Raw genomic sequence first — 15,802 nt, forward strand, 5'->3', positions numbered from 1 at the left:
CTTACATCCATTCAGCGAGTTGCATTCTTTCCGTTGTTGGCTTCCCCTTAGTCGCGAGCAACAACAATCCATTCCCCGAGCTACCCCGAGTAGAAGCAGTTGGTTGCTTTTAAAATTTCTTTTAATAAATAAATTTAATTCAATTTAATTCTTATTATTCAATTTTTGCCCCATCCGGCTTGCCTTCTTGGGGGGTTGGGAGAGGGCGACAAGAAATGAAATCGTTTTATTCTACTCCTACGCTCCTTAAGGCTATGCTGCGATCGCGACGACCGATTCGCGAGACCTTCCCTGCCTCGTTTGTTGTTGGTACTCGGAGAGCAATTGCATGGTTTTAATGTGAATCGAATTGAATGTATGCATTCGGAATGGGTCTCGGGGCCGGCAGCCTATATGCGACCGAGCGAGCATCCGTAAGGCTGCTCTACATGATTGCTCGTCTCGAGTGATCGCACAACACAGTCGCGGGGGGATTGCCGGTATGTTACCCGTGGGTGGGGGTGGGGGAAAGCTTTCGAGGATACGGCACTTATCGTTTTGTGCATATGCTCGCGCGCACTCTCCGGTTGGTTATAGTTGCATATATGAACGTATGACCTAATGGAAAATGTGGTGATCGGTCGGCTTTTTTTTTCGCTGGGCTGGGATGTGGGAATGGTCCTTAGTAAAGCTAGGAAAATGCTGGAAATTTGTTGCATTCTACTTTGTTTGAAAGGAGCTAATCATGTTTCTTTATTAGTAAGGGGAAACCTCCCAAACTGCACCCAGGGGCTTTTAGTACTGTCCTGAATCCAATAGAAACATCCTAAGAATCCCTTATCTTCCTTGAAAATCCGCGATCTTCTTTGAGGTTCTTAACATGCTTCTGAACTTTTGAAAGCCTCTCTGAAATTTTCTAGATTTCTTGAGAAATTGAGAACCTCTCAGAATTTTCCGCAACTTTCCTTAAATTAATAGAACTGCAATAAGCTTCCCTGTTCCCTCAAATGTTGAAACTGGTCTGAAGGTTAAATTTAAAATGCACTCGAATTTTTGAATTGTTTGGCCTTCAAGACCTTCTGTGAAAGTTTGGCCTTCAAGACCTTCTGTGAAATTCTCAAGATTTACAGAAATTTGATAACTTTCCTGGAGTAATATGGACTCCTCGAAATTTAAATAATGTTGTTTGGCATACATTTCATGCCTTCTATTGATGTGCGTATTAAAGAGTTCGTACGCACACGGTCTTAGGATTTTCTTTTCCTCGTGGCGAAGCCTGCTTGGAGAAATTCAGCTGGGTCGCAGAGAAAGACTTGAACTTGATTTCAAAGAGTCGATAGGCTGCATGGGATAATCCCAGCAGGGTCGAGCTTTGGAATAAGAATTTTTCAGTTTATTCAAATGCATTTTCCTTTTATACAATTTGGTTTACAATGGTTCATGTATGTTGAAAAGAGTCGTTTGGTTAAAAGAGTGAGATGACTGGAGTGACACCAAAATGCTCATCCTAGCAGTATTTGGAATAATGGATATATTTGGTTTTAGCGCTGGACATTCGAAACCTTTCTTGCTGCGTGAACAACCTCGGCCCTTACAGGAAGGGTGACTAGAGGACGAGAGAGCGCTGCAGTTATAGTAACGAGTGGCAAACATATGGGTCGGTTAAAGTTGCATAATTGCATTCTTGCCCGAGCGATGGCTCGGTACCTGGAGTGGATAATTAATTAGGCTGGTTCACTTTGGTCATGGTTTTGTTAACAGTGTGGGAATGGTATACTACAGTAGTTCTAAGATGATTAATGAAGTTCAAAACTAGTTCTTCAACATCTTAAAACATTCCCAAAATTGTAGACTTTCCTGAGACCCCTCAGCTTTGTTTTAAAAGTTCCCGCAATTTTGCGTAATTTTCCTGGCCTTTTGAAAACTTCACGGAAACCCACGGAACTTCTCCTAAAATCTCTTATTTGACCTAAATTTTTCTAAACTTCCCTGAAGTTGTTGGCACTTCTTTGAAGTTGCCGATATTTTTTTTTTCCTTTGGTTTGTTTTTTTCCGATGATCTTGTTTTCCGTGCTGAGCACCAATGCTACCGACGTGCCAGGAAGGCAGCTCCCACACCTGGACCCTACCTATCGACCCATCAACTTATGAACCGGGGACCAACGGCTTTACTTTCCTTCCGAAGGAGAGCGTGATATGAGATTTTATGCCTCATAAAATTCTGACGGTGCCAACTGTCTGTCCTGAAGTTCTCTCAATTATCCTGAAATTCTTCGCACTGTCCTGAACTGAATGGAACTATCCTGAAAGCTTTTCAACTTCACTAAAGTTCTCTGCACGTTTGTGAATTAAAAAATAAAATTTATTTAAAAGTATGTGAAGCTACCGAAATATTACTGATGATTTCTTAAGTTCTTTGGACATTCCTGAAATTCCCGAATCTTATTTAGGGATCTCGAAATTTTCCAGAAGCTAATGGAACTGTCTTTATTTAATTGGAACCTACCCTTACAGATGCAAACTTCCATGAAGTCTTTGAGACTTCCCTGAAACCATTGGACTCTTCTAATGAGCTCTAAAAAACCCTTAAGATCCCTAGACCTACGTTCTCTGAATTTCCTGAATCTTCTTTAAAAAATCAACAGTTTTCCTTAGTTCTCTCTAATTCTCTAATATTCTATGGATATCCCTGAACTTCTTTAAACTATTCCTGCGGTTTAATTGAAGCTAATGAAACCACATTGAAGCGCATGAAGCTTCTCTGAACTTCCCAAAATTTACCAAATGCTTGGAACTTCCCTTATGCTTCCGCAGTTTGTTTATGAATCTTCACTTAAAGTCTCGACATGTCCTTTCATTCCTCATTCCTTTAAAGTTTCTTCAATTTTCGTGAAGTTAATGGGACTGCCCTAAAGATCTATAATCTTCCTTGATATTTACGAAATGCTCCTGAAGTTCTCGCTGTTCTCGTGATCAGTGATGGCATAATCATGAGCAAATTGATATTTCTCCACTCTCATTCGCTCTGTGTTTCACGTGCGGTATTGGAGCAACTGATATAGATTTTACAAACTCCTTTGATATTGCGAGACTATTTACAAACGTGTTAAATTGAAGCTAAGAGTTGAATCGCCGCAAAAATGATTCCGTTATACCTCGTTTTCTTAAAAAGAGAAGGTATAAAGGGTGATACGGTCAAAATTTGGTCAATATCAACGTGACGTATTTCTTTCAATTTTGCATTTAAAAAACCTGAACACCCCTCATTTTGAAGGTGTGTGTGTGTAGAATGTTGCTCCTATTTTGATTTTGGAATTCACTCTTCAGTTGTCAAAATGCCGTCCAAGCAAGAAGAGCAGCGTATCAAAATTTTGCTCGCGCATCGCGAAAATCCGAGCTACTCGCACGCAAAGTTGGCAAAATCGCTAAAAGTTGCCAAATCAACCGTTACAAATGTAATTAAAGTTTTTGGGGAACGTTTGTCGACAGCCAGGAAGTCTGGATCGGGGGGAAATCGAAAACCGGAAGCCGCTGAGACGACAAAGAGAGTTGCCGGTAGTTTCAAGCGAAACCCTAACCTCTCTCTCCGAGATGCCGCAAATAAGCTGGGTGTATCGTCTACAACCGTGCATCGAGCCAAAAAACGAGCCGGACTATCGACTTACAAGATGGTAGTGACTCCAAATCGCGATGATAAACAAAATACGACGGCCAAAGCGCGATCCCGGAGGCTGTACACGACGATGCTGACGAAGTTTGACTGCGTGGTAATGGACGACGAAACCTACGTCAAAGCCGACTACAAGCAGCTTCCGGGACAGGAGTTTTATACGGCAAAAGGAAGGGGAAAGGTAGCAGATGTTTTCAAGCACATGAAACTGTCAAAGTTCGCAAAGAAATATCTGGTTTGGCAAGCCATCTGTACCTGTGGCTTGAAAAGCAGCATTTTCATAACTTCCGGGACTGTCAACCAAGAAATTTACGTGAAAGAGTGTTTGAATAAACGTCTGCTGCCTTTCCTGAAGAAACACGGTTGTTCCGTACTGTTTTGGCCGGATTTGGCATCTTGCCATTACGGTAAAAAGGCCATGGAGTGGTACGCCGCCAACAACGTGCAGGTGGTTCCCAAGGACAAGAACCCTCCCAACACGCCAGAGCTCCGCCCAATTGAGAAATACTGGGCTATTGTCAAGCGGAACCTAAAGAAGACCAAAAAAACTGCTAAGGGCGAGCAGCAGTTCAAGGCAAACTGGCTTTCTGCGGCGAAGAAGGTGGACAAGGTGGCTGTACAAAATCTGATGGCAGGGGTCAAGCGTAAGGCCCGGCAATTCGGATTTGGAAAAGCGGAAGCCTAACTGAATATTTTTCCTGAATTTTATACTAATTGAACTTGAAAAAGAAATTTAATTTGATTTTTTAAATAAACGATTTCACCGATTTACACGCGTTTTCCCTTGACCAAATTTTGACCGTATCACCCTTTAATAATGCTTTTTTTCTCTTCACTTTTTTTTCTCTTCACCGATGGCAGACACGAAGCGTTCGAAAAAATCATGAAACTCAATCTTACCAAAGTTTGGTGAGATTTGCAGCTGGTGAGTTTTGTTAGCTTGATATTCAGAGCTGCGATATCACAGCTTGCAATACTAATCTGTCTTCGCAAATCAAACGTGATATTGTTCTTTTTTTAGATCTGATTTTTTGATATTTTAACAACACTGCTAGTTATCATGTTGCTGGAATTAGCCTGAAACTAATGGACCCGCCATAAAGATCTTTTAACTTCTCTGAACTTCTCTGGTCTTCCGTGAATTTATTGGATCTTCTATGTATTTTCCAATTTTTTTTTTAAGTTCACTAAACTTCGCTGAAGTTCTTCGTACAATTCTTCTTTTTTTTTAATTTATCGAAAGATTCCGTTATTTTTCTAAAGTTAATGAAAATGTCCTAAAGTTCTCGAAATTTACCTAAAATTATAGGAACTTCCCGCAAATATTAATGGAATTTCTCTTATGCTCTAAGAACTGCCCCGAGGCTTACAAAACTATTTCTGCAGTTTTATGATGTTAATGGAACAGCCATGAAGCTTTGAGAACTACCCCGAAGTTTGCTGAAATGTTATTGCAGTTGTATGACGTTAATGGAACAGCCCTGAAGCTCGGTAGTCTTTGCTGAAATTAATTTTCTCGAAATCTTTGGAACTGTCCTGAAGCTATCGAAAATTTGAGCGGATATGCAGATAAGGCTGTCCAAATAAAACCAAACTATATGTAGGGTAGAGAAGTACTTCGGCCTAATCACCCATTTTGGGCCTATCGAGCAGAAAACTTCGAATAAATTCATGATTTCAGAGTTAACAAGTCAATTATGTGTTTGGTAGGGGAAATGTATGTTATGTCGGCCTAAGTGTCCCTAATTTGGGCCCATACATAAATTCAGCCATCGACTAAATTTTCAATAGCAACCAAAAATATTCATTAGTACCGTCCCAATGACGCGTTCATCTAGATAATATTAATCAATAGCAGATTTTTAGCGATGGGCCCAATGTTAGATCCATACGCCAACTCTACAATACTTTAGTTAATAAGCTACGGAACGAAGTCAATGAGAACGCGTGATATGATGGTTTGCACCCATTATTCCCAAAAACAAAAGAAGTGCTCCGACCGAATCAATTTTTATCTTCATCCCATAGGCCGAGTTTGGCGTCAAGAAGCGGTGTTAGACTTTTGAGAATATCTCAACGATTGATTTCTCTTTATCAAATCTTACGGTACACACGGAAAGGTAAATAAATTTGTTAGCCATCAGTAATAATAACATTCCGTTTGGTTCTAAACTGCGCTTGGTTAAGAAAGACTAAGTGCGGTTCGTGCTTAATAGGCCGGAAATGGAGTAGTTATCCCTATTTGATGGGTTTTATATCTGATGCGTTCACATATTTTGAGTCACATTTCTAGATAGAGCTAGAATAAGGGCGTAACAGCCTTTGTAAACAATGTTTTCTCTCGTTGATTTCGAGGAATTCAAGGCACGGCTACACGAACCAACTTATACATCGGGTAGAGGAAGTCTTCCTCTACTCGATGATGATGTCGATTTGCCAGCGAGAGCTATGACTTTAGAGAAATCAGAGAGAGAAGTCATTGTTTACAAAAGCTGTTACGCCCTAATTCCAGCTCTATCCAGATTCGTAAGCACAAGTTTTTCCAAACGTTTGTTTTTAAGTTTGAAGTATTTTTGTTCCCCATTGGAAGGCGCAAATTTAATCTGGATGAAGACAGAACATTTCACAGTTTTGCTCATATGAGCTGGATGGGTGTCTAAAAATTTCCTTTTACTTTAGCTTTTATAACACTCGCGTATTTAGATCGATATTTTTGTACCCAGTTGATATTGATTATATAATAAGGTTTTGTTAACCCATTAACGCAAGAATTATTTCACATTCATAATAAATACGTGATTTTTTTCTGGAACACTTTGATATGGTCTAATTATTACTAATTGTAGTATTTTCTATTGAGAGAGTTCCAAACTAAATTGTCCACAATTCAAAAGGCCTTAGCCTCATGAACAGCAATACAGAAAACAGCAACTAACCAGTGCCACCCAGTGAGAGGATTCCAAACTAAACTGTCAAAAATTTAAAGGTATTGACCTCCTGCACAACATAGCAGAAAACAGCAACTTTGTATCGAGCAAAGATCTCGAGTTGTCACTCCAGTTTTTACACGAAATTTATATGAACACTAGTACCAGCTAGTGAGATGATCCCGAACTAAAGTGTTCACAATTCAAAAAGCTTTGGCCTCCTGAACAAAATTGCAGAAAATAGCCATTTGTATCTAGCAAATATCTCAAGATGTCGACCCAGTATTTATTAGTGCCACCTAGAGAGAAAACTCCGAGCTGAGCTGTCCACAATTCAAAAGGTCTTAGCCTGCAGAAAACAGTAACTTTGTGTATGGGAAAGATCTCGATATATCAACCCAGTATTTACACGGAAAACAAAAGAACACTAGTGGCACCTAGTGAGATAATTCCTACCTAAACCACCTAGTGAGATAATTCCGAACTAAACTGTCCACAATTCTAAAGGTATTTGCTTACTGAACAACATTGCAGTGAACAGCAACTTGGTTTATAGTCCGGAGCATGAGATATTACAGATATAACACATATCACGAGAACTTGATTCCATAAATGTTGATAAAATGAAGTCTTCTGCAGACACTAACACCACCTTGTGAGTTAATTCCGAACTAAATTGTTTACCATTTTCAGGAAGTTGATCCATAGCACAATATTAGCTAAGACATGTATAAAATTTGAGCTTCAAGTTTCAAGTTTCGATAGATCAGTGGACGTAAATGGGTTAAATTTCCACCCTGGACCACTGTTCACTGGCTTAGAAACTGAGCGTCAAACCTTTCGAATCTCCGGCAAATCTAACATTTTCGACAACTTCTTCAACTCGGAGAACTCCTGGAAGTCCGACAACTCTCGAAATATGGAGATTTCGTAAAGCATCACCATCGAAACATCGAGGACTCGCAGGATTTTTTGCAGTTCTAGGGGTTCCATCTGCTAAGGAAATATTGGAGTTCCAGAAATTCCTGGATTTAAAGGGCGAACACGAAATTATTGCGACACCGAAAATGTCATGCCAATTTTCATTCAATGTTTAGAATCAAACCAAAATTTTAGGGTAGTTTTATACATATATTTACTTCAAAAATCAAAAGAAAAGTTATTTGATGGAGCCTTGAGTGTAAAATTGAACGCATTTTCGCTTGATGCCCTCCATCAAAGTCTTTACAGTGTCATCCGGTACCAGTTTCTCAGTTTTTTTTTTCCATTTTCTTAACATGTCCTTCTCGTCTTTGACTGTCTTCTTGCTCTTCCGAAGTTCCCGCTTCATTATTGCCCAGTAATGATCCACCGGGCGCAGCTCCGGACAGTTTGGCGGATTCATGTCCTTTGGAACAAAATGGACAGAATTGGCCTAATACCACTCCAGGACACTTTTAGAATAGTGGCATGATGCCAAATCTGGCCAAAATAGCGGAGCTTCGTCGTGCTGCTACAAGAACGGCAAAAGGCGCTTCTCGAGGCACTCAGATTTGTAGATCTCGCCATTTACTGTGCCCTTTGTCACGAAAGGCTCACTCCTCAGTCCGCAAGAGCAGATGGCCTGCCAAATGAGATATTTGGAGGCGAACTTCGACATTTTCTTCTTCTTAAATTTGTCGTCCACATCGAACTTGCTCTTGCCGGTGAAAAACTCCAAACCCGGAATTTGCTTAAAATCGGCTTTTATATACGTTTCGTCGTCCATCACACAGCAGCCATATTTTGTCAGCATCTTCTCGTAGAGCTTCCGTGCCCGAGTTTTAGCCGTCGATTGTTGCCGCTCATTGCGGTTTGGGAAGTTCTGTACCTTGTATGTATGTAGTCCAGCTCTCTTCTTTGCATTCTGGACGTAGCTCTGCGACATGCCGATCTTTTTAGCCAAATCACGGCTTGAGACGTTGGGATTTGCTTTAATCATCCGCTTCACCTTTCCCTCCGTCTTTTTGTTCTCCGGTCCCGGTTTTCTTCCAGCTCCTTTGCCGTGGTCCAACGTCAACCGCTCCTGGAACCGCTTCAACACTCTGGAGACGGTTGAATGGTGAATGTTCAACATTTTTCCCAACTGCCGGTGCGACAGGTCCGGGAATTCCAGGTGTTTGGAAAGAATTTGTTTTCTCTCAACTCGCGTTGGTTCACCTCCATTTTCGTTGAATCGAAAAACACGACTTCGAGTTTGACAGCATGTACACAATACACATCAATGAGAAAGTGTGCAAAATTTGGTTGATTTTTACCCAATGGTAAAAAAGTTATGCCCTGTTGAATGTGTCGCAATAATTTCGTGTTCGCCCTTTAAAATGGTTTCTGTAATTGTCAGTGATTTAAAAGTATTCATAGTTTTCAAAATTCCCATTAATTCCGTAGCTCTTGTTAATGATTCGGGAATGTGTGAGTCCTTTCAAGGTCTGAGAGTTTTGAATGCTGGTGGTGTATCGGAATTTCCAGGAGTACTCAAGAGTACCTGATGCAGAAATTTGCGGAGCAATTGGAGTTCCAATAGTTGAGGAGGTTCCTGGAGTTGAGAATTTCCAGGCCAAATAGCGAGAAAATAAACAATTTTTTGATTTTAGCCCTCAGAATTCCATGAAACTTTGCCAAATTTCTAGCTAGGGGTAATGAACCAAGTTTGTGCTGAAATTTAGCCATTTTGACTCTTGCATTATTTTTCAAAATGGCGTATTCGATATTTGTCAATAAAGTATAGCACGAAAACGGATCACCTAATCGAAATGGCGTATGAGACAAGTTGCAGTGATCAGGAATGGCTTTTCAGAAAAAATACAAGCTGAAAAAAAAACATTTTTTCGTAAAACAAAACTGTAACAGTTGCCTTTTTTTGTTATACTATTTTTGTTTGATATTTATTCCTATTTATTCTCATCTATTTAATAAACATGAGATCTTTTAAATTCGATTAAATATTTTTTCGATGGTCCGTTTTCCATTCAATAGCTTCTTAATATTAAATTAATTTTAATCTAGTTAAAAAAAATTTAAAAAAATTGGACTGATACGACCGACTAGCTAAATGAAACAAACTGGAATAGCTACATTGCATACAATTAATTTACAGTCGCGTAACTCTCGCAAACTGTAAGGCATTGTTTGCACAACCATCTATAAACGGCTCATTATTCCTGCTCCCGTTTTTCGGTTAGATAAAATCTTCTAAATCACCTTTTGAATTAGTTAGCAATGAGAAGACATGAGACTAGCAGATTGTAACGGTTCAAGAGGGAGGTCTATTTAACTAAATTCTCACGATGGTGATTTACGGAAACCATTTTGCGTTGAACGGCGTCATCGTAAGCACGACCATCGAACCTGCCGTCGATCACTCGGGAGCAACTTCGTAGAAAGCTTCAAAGCGTACGCTTCCCAGAACGTGAGTAAAAGCCTAGCACGGACACTAGACTGATGTAAATTTTGACATTTTCGCTCCCCGGTGCTCATACGATTCAAAATCGGGACCTGACTAGCCTCCCAAAATTTGAACTCATTCGATTAGAAACTGACTTGGCACAAACCATTTGAAGTTTATATGGAAATTGCTATGGGAAAACCAAATGTTTTGTTCATATCCATCTAACAATTTACCATATTGCTCTGCTTTAAAAAATGATAACTGAGCTCATAGCAAATTTTCTCAGCTACTACTTTGTCCAGAACCACTTTTCAATATAATGTTAGCATCAAAAGTTATCAATAATTCAAGCCACTAATGTCTTATGATTATGCTCAATCAACTGTTCAGCAGGCAACATTGGTGTTTCTGGCGCTTAGAATCGAGCACACAAATCATGGCTACTATGTCACATTGCAATAAAACATAGAATATTGTTCAATATAAAACATCGTCGCTAAAACACTACCGCCATCTGTTGAGTACACTGTGATGGGTAGTACGCTGAACTGATGGCGATAGTGTGTAAACGTCAAACGCAAGGGTTATTGACTATGCGCGCCACAGGTGGCGGTACTACCAACTAAAAACATTTAAATTGACCGTTAAATGCGTATTTGATGAACAAATTGCCAGTGTTATGTCTGTTTGTCTGTGGAGCAGTGCACGGTCCCTAACCTCACTTTTTGGTTCCAATAATGTAATCTCTGAGCAAAAGAGATGGCAACGAATGGGAGCCAAAACAAACCACCCAAAACTGTCAAAATTTACGGGTGAGAGACGATTGCAGCAAATCTTCGTGCACTGATCTAATGTTGAAATGAGAATACACATATACTACTTACTGATTGACTAACTGAAAATGTAAGTACACTACCGATCATAAGTTTAAGGACACCCCCAAAAAACCATGCAAATATGTTTTGTTCAATGATCTCTCATTTTACGTTCAATTTTCGATCTCCAAAGGTTATTTGAATGGTATGAATGGTATAGCATAAGATTAAAAGATACACGGCGTTACAAATGAAGGATTTGTCGTTAGTATGGAAAATAGTACAAAAAACGTAAATTTCAGTTAAATTTTACAATATTCACTATATCTTAGTTATTTGAAGACCTAGAACTTTGAGTTCTTCGGTATTTTTTTATAATTTTTAATGTTCTACAACTTTACCGAAAAAATAAAACCTCTATCATGTGAAATAAGAGAGTTAGTATCGCAGCACCATCTATGCGGAGAAAATTGGAGCTAATTTCAATTACCAGATGAAGGCACATAATAGACCGAGAAACTTTTCCAGAGACACCATTTCAAGGTTTTGTCTTGCTGATTTCGGTTCCTGGCCCGGTGTGCATTGCAAGATACAGTGTTGCTCACAAAACAGCTGCTTGATCATGCCATAAGATTATCAATGTCTTAAACAATTAAAAACTATTTTATTTGACGTTTGGCTCAACAACTATGTTCTGCTAAGTTGTAGCTGAGAAAATTTTCCATAGGTTTAGCTTTAGAATTTTTGAAGAGTGCAATATGGAAAAAGACAATGAACAAAGGTTTGGATTTCCCATAGTTATTTCCATACTAACTTCAAATGGTTTGTGCCAAGTCAGTTTCTTATCAAATGTCTTCAAATGTTGGGAGACTAATCAGGACCCGATTTGGAACCGTTTGAACACTGTGGAGCGAAAATGTTAAAATTTGCATCAGTCTAACGGACACACAATCGTGCGATAGGGTAGATTCTGACCATACACACACACTAGGCAGAAAAGGGATAATTAAGCGATACCGACCAGGGAGACGATCATAAGTAGCTTAATAAGTAAGTTAAGCAATGTAGCAAACTAATAAATGTGTGAGTTTAATTCCGTATTTACCTAAATCATATGGTGATAAATGAATCTAATTGAAAGGGACTAAAGTCTTTCCACGTTACGTTAAATGTCAGTATATTCGTTGATAATGTGAGAATTCTTCGTCTTTCAAAGTGCGAAGGAGTCAGAGTTATTGGGAGGTTTCTGCCTGTAATGATAGTCAGGATTCGGTCGCGTTTCGGGAATTGGATATTCGATGGATTTGGTGGGCCTCGTTAGTGAGGTTTTAGTTAAAGGAATACGATTCTTGGCTTCTCTGAGCTGGTTGATTGACCAGTATCTAGCCGGGCATCGTACAGTGTCCATTGTGTCCATTTCAAAAAGGTTTGCATTTATAGGCTTTAAACAGATGTTTAAAATCCTTAAAAATAAACTTTTTTTGATTATAGAAGATTTTAACAGTTTTTTTTTTTTTTTTTTACGAAAATTGGTGATATTTTTAACATGTTTCCTACAACCATGTATCATACGCCTTTTCAATTTGATGAGCGTTTTTCGTGCTATGATTAATTGAAAAATGTAAAATCCACCATTTTGAAAAATTAGTCGCTCGTCAAAATAGCCGAATTCCAGCACAAACTTGGTTCAGTGCTCCCCCCCATTCCTAAAAATTCGATGATTTCAAGAAATTCAAGGCACGCTCACGCAAACCAACTAGAACTATGCGAAGTTTCATGGAATTCCAAGAGGGAAAAATTAATCGATTCGGCAGTTAGCGTGGAACTGCTCAGTTTTAATGGAGTAACCAATTTACGAACGTGCTTAACATCTACCGATTCAAAGATCTTGGAAAGGTGCTATGGAAAGCCACCATACACAACTCCAGTTTCAGGAACTCTAGTGTTCAAGGGCTCCAAGATACAGGAATTCTTGTACATCCAACAATTCGGTCACTTCCGGGAGTTCCATTCCCATTCTTCTTAATCACTTCCAAAAGTTGTACCATATGTTTGTAGATTTAATAACTTCACTGGAGCTGTCAAACAAAATAGGGTTGCTAAAATCGTCTCGACTGATAATGCTCTCTATTAAGATGACAAAATTCGTTTAGTTCTTGTTGGCACCAAATACTAAAAGAGGTGAAAAATCACAGCTTTACACTTTATGACCAGTGTATCATTCCACCAAACCAACCAACCGACCAACCAGTAGCAATCTGCAGTCGGAGAGTACGTGAACGGGCAATCTGCGGCGTGCGATGAAAACACACATATATCGCGCGAGCAATTCAGCACAGATCCTATGGAGAAACACAACACGGGACTCGAAATCATCCTCATGGATGCAGCACCAAGGCTGCAGGATGAGGCCGGACGGAGGGCAAAACAATAGCTACCGGTATACATATCGCGCTTCTGTTTTGCGGTCGGTAACGGGTAGTAAGATTCGCCTTTGATCCTCCCCGGTGCGGCCAGCAAACGGCCAGCATCGTCGTCTTGGTCCTGGTCGGCAATCGGGCGCGCGCGCGCAAGAGTCAAGGTTCGTGTCCGGGTGCCTTTCACGAATGGGCGCATTTTTACCGCAGCTCAGCGAGTGCACTGCTGGGCCCTTTTGTCTGTTTGTTATTATTCCGCGTGCGCATATTAAAAGTAGATTATTGTTTGTTACTATTTTTGTTATCCAATTTAGCTATAGGACGGCAATCGAATTGGCTGGTCCCCTGGAGGACGGCACAGTGTCACGATGGGTTGGGGGAAGTTCAGGGTTTTGTTTGAAGGGTACCGAGTGCCGATCGCCGCTTCGGCTTGACCATTATCTTTTGTGCACCACTCCAGATATTGAGGATGCACTCCATTGTGGAATGCTTTGCTTTGATTACTTGCGAAGATTTTCTCAATGGGTTGGCAATTTGTTGAACGATAAAAGATGGTTTACCATGGGAATCATTCCTCTAACAAAATCAAACTCATTTAAGGTCACGTGGCAATCATTGTATTCCCAGTGTGCAATAAACGACCTCCGATTCATAAGTATCACTCACTGTCGCACCTTTCAAGCCAAGCCCAAGTTCAATCGCCAATACATGTCCATTATAATCGAATTAACAAGCACTCAATCATCACATCACGGCTGCAGCAGGTTTCAATCAGGCGCAGAAAAATGGCAACATTAGCTGACACGGTTGACCACTGACATTTAGCAACAAGCAATTGCAACTCCTACTCTTTGCCATTAGCTAGCTGCCGATGCATGAGCAGAAGGCTGCACGGACGGTTGACGAAGAGAGCGATGCATTGCAGCAGGAGCACACCTATCAATAACACAGGCCAATATAAAACGTCGTGTATTGGAGCTATTGCTCGTTTGGACTGGACAATAGAAGAAACTACACTGAATTTGCTTCTCAAAGCATGGGGGATAAAAAGATGGGGGCAATCTATTTACCATTCAATATCACATAAGCGCGGTGTTTACGATTATTACGTTCGAATTTAAATGCGCTCAGTCGCGAGCGGAAATTCAACGGAGGTGACCGAGCTGTTCTCCGGCTGCCCGATGGGGGCTTGAACTTAACGGGGTTTATGTATTGATATTTTGATGCAATTAATGTAAATTCTTAGCACAGACCTTCATGGTTCATACAAGTTCATGTAATGAATAATAATTCTTTGCTAAATGTTTGAGCGTTGAATCTCATTGCTGTACTCTACTGCAATTTGTTTGGTTTATTCAAGTATGTTGAAGATATCTGCTCATCGGAGGCGACGAAATGCGTGCATCTGTCATGAATTCATTTATAAATACTATTAAGAATGCTTGGTTTGGTAAAAAATATACAACCGCTAAACCGACATGAAACTGAAACTTAAATATTGCTCGAGAATAGTGAGTGTTTACTCCTATTTAGTGCTCGATAAGCGAGGATCTAAGATTGAGCTTATACCCACTCTAGACGGCAGCCCTAAGGCTTTACGAAAGGTTAGGGTCTCTTTTGGCTCATCACCCTCACACGCTTGATATGGAGTCAGATTTTTTCTTCCATTGCTGCTCTGGTTTCAGGATTCACTGATGTCTCATAAAATCATATGACTGCATCTATATCCGATCGGAACTTAGATAGTAGCTTACATCCAGATGTTAATCGATATTTTCTATGGGTGGTGGCATAAACTTCCCATAGATCAGCTATCGTTTTCAACGGCGCCGGTGGTGTAGTGGTAAGCGTGATTACCACTCACCCCAGCAGGCCAGGGTTCAATCCCAGTCGGCGCCGCCGGGATGTTCTGAGGCAAAACATCTCTGATCACGCCTTCCTTCGGATGGGAAGTAAAGCCGTTGGTCCCCGGTTCATGAGTTGATGGGTCGATAGGTAGGGTTGAGGTGCGGGAGCTGCCTTCCTGGCACGTCGGTAGCATTGTTGCTCAGCACGGAAAACAAGATCGACGGAAAAAACAAACCAAAGGAAACAAAAAAAAAAGCTATCGTTTTCAGAAAGTAGGAAGCAGTAAGAAGTGGCTATTTCATAAACAGGCTGAATTTGACTTTGACTACAGATAAGGAGAGTAGGTATATAGATTAATTTGAAATTCTTTGAGAACCGACCAAAACAAATGGAAAACAGAAACATGTTCCATGTTGCGTAGTTTTTTTTTTTATTTTGCTTTCATTTTTGTTGTCTATTGACGTATTTGATAAGGCTCAATCGAATTAACATTAGAGAGCTGTGGATTGTTGGTCGCTATACAATACATCTATAGTCAAAAGGTACAACACAATTAACACTTTATCTTCCGCTATCCAAAAAGCCTCTTCCATCAGAACGGGAGGGGTCTCATAGCCTAGTCAGTAAAGGCACGGTATTACCCAGCCAGAGGCGGCAGGTTCGATTTCCAGTCCAGTCGAGGGAATCTTTCGGGTTGGAAATTTTCTCGACTCCCATGGGCATAGAGTATCATTGTGCTT

At 40.2% G+C, this 15,802-nt stretch overlaps 1 protein-coding gene across 1 annotated transcript in view; it reads right to left on the reverse strand.

Annotated features, from left to right (window-relative positions):
* Positions 1–15,802, reverse strand: part of bs (blistered) — a 637,488-nt gene that overhangs the window by 58,862 nt on the left and 562,824 nt on the right. The gene's annotated exons all lie outside the window — the stretch shown is intronic.

The sequence above is a fragment of the Ochlerotatus camptorhynchus genome, unplaced genomic scaffold (assembly GCF_037179485.1).
Source record: "Ochlerotatus camptorhynchus isolate MF236.1 unplaced genomic scaffold, CSIRO-AGI_Acam_v1.1 ptg000364l, whole genome shotgun sequence".
NCBI lineage: Eukaryota > Metazoa > Arthropoda > Insecta > Diptera > Culicidae > Ochlerotatus > Ochlerotatus camptorhynchus.